This window comes from Triticum aestivum, chromosome 1D (assembly GCF_018294505.1).
Source record: "Triticum aestivum cultivar Chinese Spring chromosome 1D, IWGSC CS RefSeq v2.1, whole genome shotgun sequence".
NCBI lineage: Eukaryota > Viridiplantae > Streptophyta > Magnoliopsida > Poales > Poaceae > Triticum > Triticum aestivum.
The window spans coordinates 456207486-456217891 of NC_057796.1; the positions used below are offsets into that span (position 1 = coordinate 456207486).

Below are 10406 nucleotides of genomic sequence, written 5' to 3' on the forward strand. Positions count from 1 at the left end.
ATCTACCTCAAGGCCGACGGCGGATCCCGGCGGCATGGCACCGCGGAGGTTCGACGATGGGCACGTATTGGAGATGGACTTGCGCAGGAGGAGGAAGTTGTCTGGCGTCATGGTGGCGTTGATGGCAGAGAGGCCTGGCAAAGTCGGTGCATCAGTTCTGCTCTGAGGATGGACCGAGGCGAGATGGAGGTGACGGCCCTTGCAGCGTGTGGTGCTCACTGGGAGTGTGTCAGACCGGTGTGGGACCCAATCCAGGTAGTGCTTGGATGGGACACCCAGCTTTAGATGTTAGGTTTTGATGCGATGTTTGTTTGGTATTAGGCCCGGACATTCGGCACGCCTTCATCGAGGGGATAGGAGTAGCAACAACGTTGCCAAGATGGTGGCTTCAGGATTATTGATGTATCTATTTGTATGGTCTTTATGAATAATTAATAATATGGCTGCATGCATCGTTCAGATGCAGAGACCGGGGTACATCGTCCTTTCTAAAAAAAAGTAACTCTGAAGTTGGCGGCAGTTGCCATAAACCACAGATCTGAAACCTGACACTCTTTCCTCGCAGCATTGGTTTCGGACACTTGGTGCAACTACGCATCAGGTTTCTCATTTGATCTGTGTCCACATAAACTGCTCGGACATGTCAATTTTGGATTCTGGTCTTCAGACCATACCCAGCAGCAGAGGATGAACATGGGTAGTTAGTCGTAGAGAGATTTGCAAGAAGTGTTGCATCATCCTAGTGAATGACCAGTTTGCAAGATACCGTGAGGATTTGATGTTGTAGATGTTGAACAAGGTTGTGCATTGGTAATATTTCACAGCATAAAATTCGTTGACCAAAGATCATATGTACCAACTCACCTGCATTTCTCTCCAGAAAAGATTAGTTCAGTCTTCTGTACAATAAAGAAATGTTCAATGATGATGAAAAAGTCAAATAGCCCAGCACTGTTGTTTGGTCAGGTAAATCAAATGGCATTGTTCATTTATTTGGACGATAAACGACAATCAAACAGTAACAGTTTGATTTTTGCTCACGGGTCAAAATGATTCAACCAGTAATCTTAGTTCAAACCATGGCTTGGAACAACTTGACTAGTGCTAATCATGGTGCTACTTGCCGTACTTCGACCAGTAGCTCTCAAGCCTGGGCAGTTTGAAATCGGCAAACCGCGGCACACAACTACCGCATCGGCGGGCTGGTGGTGCTGCCTTCGGAAACCGAATGGAAATTTAGTTTACAAAACTGCCCAAACCATTAACCAGCAGTAGCACAAAATTGGCCAGATATGAAATGAGGTATATGCATGAACTCTGCAGACCTGTTAGTGTACTACTGCGGCTATCTGCGACGCCAGGGGTCCCTCAACCCTGGCACCGCAGGCCTCCCCCTCCCCCTCCTTCTGCCACCGCTGCCGCCGGCGTGGGCCGCGGTGGCGGCGGGCCCGGTGCCGAAGGCACCTGGGCGGGTGGATGTGGCGCGATCCCATCTGAGGCGGCAGGGGCGCCCCCTCTTGTGAGATCCGAAGGCGGTGGCTGGGGCGGCGATCCCATGCCGTGCGGCGGTGGCCGGAGCGGCGGCCCTGTGGACGGCGGCGGTGGCAGCGCCGCATCTGGCGGGGTGGCTGACCTGTGCGGAGATGGTGACGGCGGCGACTGCGGATCCAATGCTCCGATCGGATCCGCCGCGGGGTGGCCTTCCGCCGACCGGCGGCGCGTGGAGGGACCGGTGAGGAGATGACGGATCTCCGCCGGATTACCGACGACGGCGTTCGTCTTTGTGGCGAGGCTCCGTTCGGTTCCAGCAACCCGCAAGATCGGGACGACGTGGCTTCCGGTGAAAATCGGGCCTGACTGTGGTCATGGCGGACGATGGCGGCGTCTCGGACGTCGTTCCCTTCTCGAGGCATCGTCGTTGCAGGTCACATCAACCTGATCGGGAGGTTCCGGGGGAAACCCTAGATCTGGGTCTACCGGATCGGACGATGGCGACGTTTTTGATGTCGTTTTCCTTCCTGGTGGCATCCTTTTGGAGCAAGTGCTGGCTGGAGGGGACAAGAGGAGGAGCGGCGTGGTATCAGCGGCATGGAGCAGCGGGGTCTCGCCGGTGGGCGTGTGATGATGGACGAGCGCAGAATGGTGGCGTTGTCTGGCGTCGTGGTGGCGTCGACAACAGCTAGACCGGGCAAGGTTGATGCAGCAGTACAACACTAAAGATGGATTGTTGGCAGGTGACTGCGGCGGCCTCATACCCGACAGCCGTCCTGATTGAGGAGTGCGCCGGACTGGTGGGCGCCTCATACCCGGCAGGCGTCCTGATTGGGACCTCAAGTCTTAGATGTTAGGTTTGGCTGCGAGGTCTGTTTGGCATTAGGCCCAGATTTTTAGCGCCCCTTCATTAACTGGATAGGAGTAGTGACAGATGTTGTCTAGACGATGGCTTTAGTCTTACTGTTGTATGACTTTATAAGGTCTTGTGTGAATAATTAATAAAGTGACCGCATGCATCGCTCAGATGCAGAGTCCGGGGGCCATCCTTCTTTTCTATAAAAAAATCTGGTCTCCAAACCATTAATCAGTAGCACAAAATGAACACGGAAATTTCTCAAAAAGAAAATGTGAACATGGTTAGTTAGCTGTAACGATGCCCGAGAGACCTGCAATAAATGCTATAGAATCCGAATGAAATGACTTGTCTACAAGATATGACGAGGATTTGATGCCGTAGACGATGAACATGATGTGCAGAGATAACATTTCACAGTATTAAAATCTTTGACTAAAGCTCACATTTAGCACCTCTCATGAAGTACTGCAGATCATGCAATGTAGAGTCAAATGGTTTTTGAGTTTTTTTACGGTACCCTGGTACTCCAAAATAGAATAGGGAGTACCAATTAAATCCAACCATCGATTCTAAGGGGTATTATGGACCTTTTGTGTTGCTATAAAATTTTCCCAAAATAAATCTTTTTATTAATAAATCTTCCAGTCTATTTCGTTGACGATGAAAAAAAAATCCTTTGATACAATCACGCGGCTCTCCCCTTGGAACGCCGTCAAGTGATCTTCCCCGTATCCGTCTCAACTGCTGACCTGCCCTTCCTTCAGCGCACCAATCATCCTCTTCGCAGGTCTAACTATCTTCCTGATGCTCGGCCGCCACAGCGCCGATGGTTTCTCCACTTCGCTCGTAGCGCTGCTGATGTATGAGGCAATTCCACCTCTGTAACATCGATCTTGTGCATTTGATATCTCATCGTCCGTCTCGACCCCTTTCTCCATGTGTGCATATTTTCGACTGCTGAGATTGGTCCTTAATTTGAACAAAAATCCGATATAGATACTTGAGTGTTAGTAAGAACTTCGTAGATTGAAAACGACGAACTTGAAAAAAAGAACAGAACGCCGACAGATGCATGTAGTTCTTGTGCATTGAATCCATACGAGCAGCCGTTCAAGCACGTAGAAACAATATCCAGTCAAATCTTCTATTCCTATTCGCAAACAATAAAGGCGGATGCTAGGCGTAAGCCGGATGATAACTACAACTTATCAGCCGCCTTGCTAATCATCCGATCATGCACATCATAACCGTTCGCTTGGTGTCTCACAGATTGCACTTCCAGTCAGCATTTTCCCTCTCGCGCAACACAAGAGTCAGGCACCATCATGCATCGCCCATGGTAGTGCTCCAAGCACATCTCCCAGCTAGGCAGTAGCGGCCGGGACACCACCGGAGCTGCGATGCAACGGCTGTTGGAGTTGTGATACAGCGAGCGTCGACGCCGCCGGAGCTGCGATGCAGCGGCCATCGACGCCGCCAGAGCTGTGATGCAGCGGGCACCGGAGCTGCGATGCAGCAGCCGTCGACGCCGTCGGAACTGCAATGTAGCGGCCATGACGCCGCCGGAGCTGCGATGCAGCGGCCGTCGGAGCTGCACTGCCGAGCTGCGATGCAGCGGCCGTCAACACCGTTTGACCTGCAGTGCAGAGGCCACGACGCTGCCGGAGCTACGATGCGGCGGCCGTCGGAGCTGCGATGCAGCTGTCGTCGACGCCGCCGGACCTGCAGTGCAGCGGCCACGAGGCCGCCGGAGCTGCGATGCAGCGACCGCCGGAGTTGCGATGCAGAGGGCGTCAATGCTGGGTTTGCGGCAGCTTGATTCGGCACGCTCGTCGGCACCTCGGGGCTGTTGGAACTTGGAACACAAGGACGTCACTAGTGGTCGTTGTCTGCCCCATGGAGCAGCTCATGCGGGGTAGCAGCAGCCTAGCCACTACCTAGCAATAATCACTTAAGACTGCCATCATATCCTTATTCAGACTTTTCTCAGCAATTGTACGTGTATGCGTCTTGTTGAAAACTGTTTTGAGAATAATCCATCAGTAGAGTCTTCATCATCCATCGTTGAGGCTCTGCGAGGAGAAAACACAAACCACAACAAAAATAAAAACGTTGTAGTAACTATGCAACAAGAGTAGTAGACCAACTAGATAGAAAACACACTATCTCTACATTGCCACTACTTGCTGAAACACAAATTGCTAGATAAAAAACCATCACCTCTACATCTGCATGTTACCAACAAAACAAATAAAACACATCACCCCTGGATATAAACCCCCACCTCTACATTTGCATATTACCGATAAAACAAAAGAACACATCATCCCTGGATATAATAACCTACTGCATGTATGTCATCGATTAGCCACTGCCCACTGATAACAAAAAATAAGAAAAAACACACTGTCTAGCAGCAAACATGCAAAGAGGTAAACCTGCTGATGAAACAAAGTTACTAATGAATCGTTATCACATTATGTAGCACACCATGCATGTAGTTGCAAGCCTCATTTTTTAACAAAGGGGGTCCTAGAAAAATGAACAAAAAAACCACTAGAGTCTGTGTTGCACTGAAACACCACCACTCTCACTTGCGTAGAATCAAGTCCATGACTAGAAAACAGAAAACAAAAAGCACAATCCCAGTCTGGACAACAAAACATTCCTGCTGTTGTGTGCAAACTGCAAATCGCTGCTCTGAAATGAACACAAAACAACTAGAGTCTATGCTACATATGAAGCACCACTCCCAGTTGCGTACAATCAAGCCCACTACTAGAAAAAAGAGAACAAAAAGGTACATCCCAGTGTGGACAACAAACATTCCTGCTGCTGCTTACAATTAGTGCTCTGAAAATTAAATAAAGAACACTAGATTCTGTGCTATAAATGAAGCAGCACTCCCAGTCTGAACTCTGAAGAACATTCCTGTTGTTGTGAAACAGCAGATCAGATCACCTCTCACAATGGATTTGCTGCGTTGGCAGTGGATTCGCTAATGTAAAACAAAGCAAATTCGTCACACACACACACACGATCTATCCAGCAACCACCCCCTGACCTTATCGTCCCTGACCTAAAGGCTCCCAACGAGCCCCTCCGCCCCACAACATCTCGCTGTCAAGTCCCCTCCGCCCCTAGAGCGTCGGTCCTCGATCTCCCACATGCGTAACGCTGTGAATTTGGAGGGGCTCGTTGGGAGCCTTTATCCTGTACTGAGACCTATCATTTCGGTTCGATTTGGGGGCGGGTGTGGAATACCTGTGTGGCGGAGCGTCGTCGTCGATGCTCTCAGTTGTCGCCGTGCGCGCCTCCACTTCCCGTCGCCGTCGCTTCGCCGCTCCGGATGCCGTCGTGTCGCCTCTCGCGTCAGCTGCTGCCTGGGTAGCGCCCGGATCTGAGTCCTCTGCTTCGCTATCCGCGAGACACCACACGATTGGAACAAGCCCGTGTTGCCAGCGAGAGTATCCAGGCGGGCACGTGAGAGAATCCAGCGCCGCACGATCAAACCCGATCGGACGGCTCGCGGGGAGGTTTGCGGCAGCCAGAAATCAATCGGTCTAAATAAAGAGTTCTCAAAAAATAAACGGTGTATTCCTAAAAGAAATCAGATCCTTCAAGGTAACTGTTTTTTTTTGAGGATCTTCAAGGTAACTGTTCGATCTGAATATTAGGCGCACGTTATTTGTCATCTTCTGTTACGTTTTCTGTTTTTACGTATCTGCTGTCACGTTTTTACCCTTGAACTGGAGGTACTCCTTAACACTTGGTACTAGTACTCCCTAACACTCTGCGCTGGAGTACCAATAAGCAACATCCGTCGGATTAAAGAAAACGGACGGTCTGTGTTGATTTAAGGGTACTGTAAAAGAGCTCGCATAGCTTTGTAATTGGCTCCTCTGTACGTACTATTTGTTGGAAACTTTTCTATGTTTTCCCTTGCACTAGCTACTCTGTAACCGGCTCCTCTATGATTTTCTTAGCCTAACTGTAAGCAGGTGCGGTAATATACAGCTATAACTTATGTAGAGTTTAAATATTTCAAAGGATGTTTGCATTTTCAGAGAAGACGAGCACTACAGTCTACCAGATCATTCCACGGGGAAACTGTTCAAAAACTTGTAATCCCTGTTATGTTGCATCACAGAGTTAAGAAACTCCTCTTGCACATAACAGAATGCTTTGGTTAATTCATTGGTTGCCTTAGTTTATAAAAAAAAATAGGTTTATTAGTCCGAAGGTCGGCGAAACCCATGTTTAACCCGTCACTGGAGGCCGCACAATAATCTCTTACCCTGCAACCACTTGCTGAACTTCCTCCAGGATTCATGTCCAAGTTCAGGCCATTATTGTTGTACTTGTGCTAGTTGCTTGGCGGACAGCTCCAGTGGTAATCTTTGTGCTAGTACCTCTGAAGTTTGGGCACTTGGCAAACCACTGATCTGAAACTGTGAAACTCTACTTCCCAGCATTGGCTTTTCTTTATGGATACCCAGCATTGGCGTAAGACACCAGCTGCAAGTAAGAAATCATGTACTCTATCACCTTCTATTTTTGTCCACATTTTTCCCCCCACTTTGCATTGATTGCTCAACGGTGATTTGTGTCCGCATGAACTGCACACTTCTGTTAATTTAGCTTTCTGGTCTTGAGACCATAACCAGGAGCAGAAGATGGGCAGGGTTTGATAGTTGTAGAGAGATTCACAAGAAATATTGTATGATCATGGTGAAATGACCTGTTTGTGAGATATGGTAAGGATTTGATGCTGTACATGATGAACATGGCTCTGTGCACTTCAGTCCATGCAATGACAAGTCAACTACTCCCTCCGTCCGAAAGTACTTGTCGGAGGAATGGATGTATCTAGATGTATTTTAGTTCTAGATACATCCATTTGTATCCATTTCTACGACAAGTATTTCCGGACGGAGGGAGTAGTTTTTTTTGCGGGAAAAAATGTCAACTAGTTTAAAAGTGTGAACATCAACAGAAAAGTTCTGTACAGTCTTCTCTACTACTCAATCCAACAGAAAATACTTGTCGGAGAAATTGGATAAAAATGAATGTATTAACTAAGATATGTCTAGATACATCCATTTCGCCGACAAGTATTTCCGGACGGAGGGAGTATAAATAAATGTTCAATGATGATGAAGAAAAAGCCAAATAGCTCCATGACATTGTTTGGTCAGGTGAGCCAGAAAGGCATTGTTCATTTGTTTGGATGAAGGAGTATCAAACCATTTGATTGGTCGGGAGCTGGAGCTTGTTTGCTTTTTGCTCGCTGGTCAAACTGATTCAGCCAGTAATCTTAGTTATGTAACAAGCTCCTCTATATAACTTGATGCAAAATAACAAAACGCTTTCCATGTATTTGCCATATACAAAAGATCTCAGGAAAAGAAGAGTTATCAAAATTCTAAAAAAGGTTTAGCTCTTGGCATTCCATTTTATGATAGTATGTAGACCAATTTTTTTTTGCCAGGGACGAATAGCTATTTAATTGCAAATGAAAATATACATCCTTGGGGAATGTTTATTTTTCTTACTTCATTCAATTGGTTAGTCGTGCCAACGATTTCGCACGCCTGGTCATCTCACATGTGTGCATTTGGCGAATTTGGGCAACGGTAGTAGGTTATACATTAAATCTTCACATCTTGTAAACTCCTAGAATTCGGGGCACCCCTATATCTCGTCTTCAACGAGCTTCCGACCCGCTGAAGGGGGGAGAGATATGGGCCGGGCCATGCGAGCGGGAGGCCACGGCCTCATTTTTGATTTTTTATACGTTTTTTGTATTCATTTTTTGCTTTATTTTTTTACTTCTGTTTATACTTTAAAATATTCTAAATATATTTATTGCAAAAAAACACCCTACTAAAAACATTTGAAAAATGTTGAACGAGTATTTAAAAAATGTTGAACAAGTATTTGAAAGCGTTGAATAACTATTTGAAAAATGTTGTTGAACAAGTATTTGAAAAATGTTGAACAAGAATTCAGACAATGTTGAACGTGTGTAGAAACAATGTTGATTATGTATGAAAAAATGTTAATCAATCATTTGACAAAATGTTAAACAATTACTTGAAAAATGTTAATAAAGCATTTAAGAAATGTTAAATGTGTATAGAAAAATGTTGACCATGTATTAAATAAAGGATTAAAAAATTAATCATGTATATAAAAATGTTAATCAAGCATTTGAAAAAATATTGAACAAACATTTGAAATTTTTTTAATCAAGCATTTGGAAAATGATAAATGTGCATAGAAAAATGTTGACCATGTATTCAATAAATATTAATCTTTTTATTTAAAAACTATTAATCAAGCACTTAAAAAATGTTTCAAATTTATAAAAAATGCTGGCCATGTATTAGAAAAATGTTACAAATGTGTAGGAAAACTATTGACCATGTATTCAAAAAATGTTAATCAAGCATTTGAAAAAATGTTTAAAATGCGTATAGCAAAAATGCTGACCATATATATAACGATGTTAAATCTGTATTGGAAAAATGTTAAACGTGCATCAGAAAAAATTTGTTGACATATACACAAAATGAAAAATGAAAAAAAACTAAGAAAACCAAAAAATGAAAACAGAAAAAGAAACAAAATAAACAAAAAAAATAAAATAAAAATTAAAATCAAAGGAAAAAATGTAAAACGAATGAAAAATCGATAAAAACAATGAAGGATATAAAGAAAAAAGAGAGGATATATAACAGAACCAAACAAAAACAAAAGAAAGGGATAAAATAAAAAAACCAAATGAAAATGGAGAAAGAAGAAAGAGAAAACCAGTAAAAACAAGGAAAGAAATGAAGAAAAACCATTTTTTGAAAACCAGTAAAACTTATATTTGAAAAGAGAGAGAAAAGCGGTGAAAAGAAAAAAACAGTGGAAAACCGGACCGTGAAGCCTCAAGTAGGATGTGCCCTCCATTTCATCAATAATCCGACACTAGCACTGTGGTTAGCTACTCTGCAAATTACCAAGGAGACCCTCCCCCCCCGACCCACGCTCTTTTTCTATAATATTTCTTGTTTTAAGTTCGCTCCAATGGGCTGACCCGTCACTATAGATTCTCGACGGGAGAGCAGCTTATGTCTCGCTTAATGCTAGATATTGGTCTCGGGTAGCATTCGGAGCCGTGGTTAGTCCGTGACCAAGACGTAGGGTATTGTGGGATCCGTCTGTCAGCCGGTGGTGGGCTTGTTTACTGTCTCGGCCTGCCTCCCAGTTCCACTCGTGTCGTGTGTTTAGCCACTCCTAAGTCACCTATCGTGGCCCTTGTGTCGCACATTTGGGGAGATGGGGGCTGGGCCGATCGGCATAATAACTGTCAATACAATGATTTTGGGTGAAAAGGCTGCTCTAGCTAGCAAGCCGGCCCTGGAGAGGGCGCTTCAAATCAAGCCCACGAGCTTCTGTATTTGGAGGTTGCGGGACATTGGTTTGGAGGGCGCTCCATGCGGCACAGGCAGGAGGAAAGTTTCACCTCCCTTCCCAGCTTGCCGCGGAGCCCATCTCCTCACCCTGTCAATGGCGTAGATGACCGGATGTCCATGGCATCAGGAAGGGTGCCAATTAATGACGACCACTTGTGTGACATTTCCCTTTCTTTGGCCATAACCACCATTTCCCTTTCTGTGGCCAGACTAGGTGCTGCTCTTGAAGGAGGAAAGGCAACTGCCCTCATCACCAAGGAGGAGGAGTGGGACTTTCATCATTGTTCCAAAAATGATACTATGATTAGGTGGTACAACCATTGATGTCTAGCTTAATGCTTAGTATAATTTCACTGGATGTCTAGCTTAATGTTTAGTATAATTTTGAGCATCGTCGCCATCAGAATCGGTACCCACCGGCCACCGCCCAAACCGTCGTCGCTAGAATCGTCCTTGCCCTCATCGTCATGCTCGTGATCGTCTTGGCCCACGTCGTCGTGCTTGTGGTCGTCCTCGCCCCCGCCGCGTCCATGACCAGCGGCATCGATCTCGTCGCCGATGACCTGTTGATGATGCAACGAAGCACAAGA

The 10406-nt window shown here is 45.7% G+C and overlaps 1 long non-coding RNA gene across 1 annotated transcript; it reads right to left on the reverse strand.

Moving 5' to 3' along the window:
* Positions 1 to 3419: 3419 nt before the first annotated feature.
* On the reverse strand, positions 3420 to 5776 carry LOC123182903 (uncharacterized). The gene is made up of 2 exons (XR_006492367.1): positions 5615 to 5776; positions 3420 to 4422 (listed from the first exon to the last, which is right to left on the reverse strand). It is a non-coding gene; the product is annotated as an uncharacterized lncRNA (long non-coding RNA).
* Between the last annotated feature and the right edge of the window lie 4630 nt (positions 5777 to 10406).